This window comes from Macadamia integrifolia, unplaced genomic scaffold (assembly GCF_013358625.1).
Source record: "Macadamia integrifolia cultivar HAES 741 unplaced genomic scaffold, SCU_Mint_v3 scaffold971, whole genome shotgun sequence".
Taxonomy (NCBI): Eukaryota; Viridiplantae; Streptophyta; class Magnoliopsida; order Proteales; family Proteaceae; genus Macadamia; species Macadamia integrifolia.
Window position 1 is genome coordinate 30,001 of NW_024870605.1, and position 1,118 is coordinate 31,118.

The following is a 1,118-nucleotide window of genomic DNA, read 5'->3' on the forward strand; positions in this document are numbered from 1 at the left end:
CGTAATTCCTGTCTAGTGATGGGTAGAATCCTTTGCAAATGACTAAAATACGCAACAAGGTATTACAAGTGGCAAAGTGGCCTTGCTGCCATGATCCACTGAGATTCAGTCCCGTATCGCATCGATTCGTCCCCCCGTATTTTTCCCCTTTTCTTTCCCCCCAAATATTTCTAATTCTTTCCCCACACCCTCCTAAGGCTAGGATTGTCCACGCGTGGCCAAAGGTATGCCCCTAAGTGTTAATTGCCCCAATGGTTGCCTGAGTATGGTTATGCGTGTTGCCCAAGTGAAGTGTGCCTATGCGTGCACATTGAGTGCCACTAACTGTACACGTTGTCACGACCTCCCCAACATAGGCCCATGGACTTAGGCCATTGGGCTAAGTAAGGTCCAAGTTCTAGAGTTCTCTACAAAGGTGTTGTAACTCTAGATATTTTATTGTAGATATTTGTAAATGATATTTATAGGAGATTTGGGAAAGATTTCTAAGGTTCTCCACTAAGGAGGTGGGAAGCTTCTAGTTTCCTCCCCAACCGTTGGATGGAGGACATTTGAAAATATCTTAACCATCCATTGTAACTTGGGGTGCCTACAAATAGGTTTTGCCTCATTTGGCAAAGACACTCACCAAGGACCAACCAAGAGTGTTGAACCCAGCAAGTGAGTTCTCAACCCTTGTACTAAAGAGCTCTATAGTGCAATACAAGTTCATTCTTCTCAAACTCACTCTTGTGTTCAATTCGTCTCTTCCCAAGTCAAGTGGAAGACAACTGGCATGCTGAGACAACTCATGAATAAAAGTACCACAAGGAGGTTACGACGAGGGCTCTGCAGATTTAGGTGGGGGAGAGTGTCAAGACCTGCCCAACTTAGGCCCACGGACCTAGCTCACCAAGCGCATGGACTTAGGCAATAGGCTAAGTAAGGTCCAAGTTCTAGAGTTTTCTATAAAGGTGTAGTAACTCTAGATATTTTATTGTAGATATTTGTAGAAGATATTTATAGGAGATATTTTGGGAGAGATTTCTAGAGTTCCACTAAGGAGGTGGGAAGCTTTTAGTTTCCTTCACAACTGTTGAATGGAGGATATTTGTAAATATCTTAGCCATCCATTTTAA

At 43.2% G+C, this 1,118-nt stretch overlaps 1 non-coding gene across 1 annotated transcript in view; it reads left to right on the forward strand.

Moving 5' to 3' along the window:
- Positions 1-130, forward strand: part of LOC122070676 — a 3,384-nt gene extending 3,254 nt beyond the window's left edge. The window contains exon 1 of the ribosomal RNA XR_006137928.1: positions 1-130. This exon is cut by the window's left edge and continues 3,254 nt beyond it. This is a non-coding gene — a ribosomal RNA (28S ribosomal RNA).
- Positions 131-1,118: the final 988 nt, after the last annotated feature.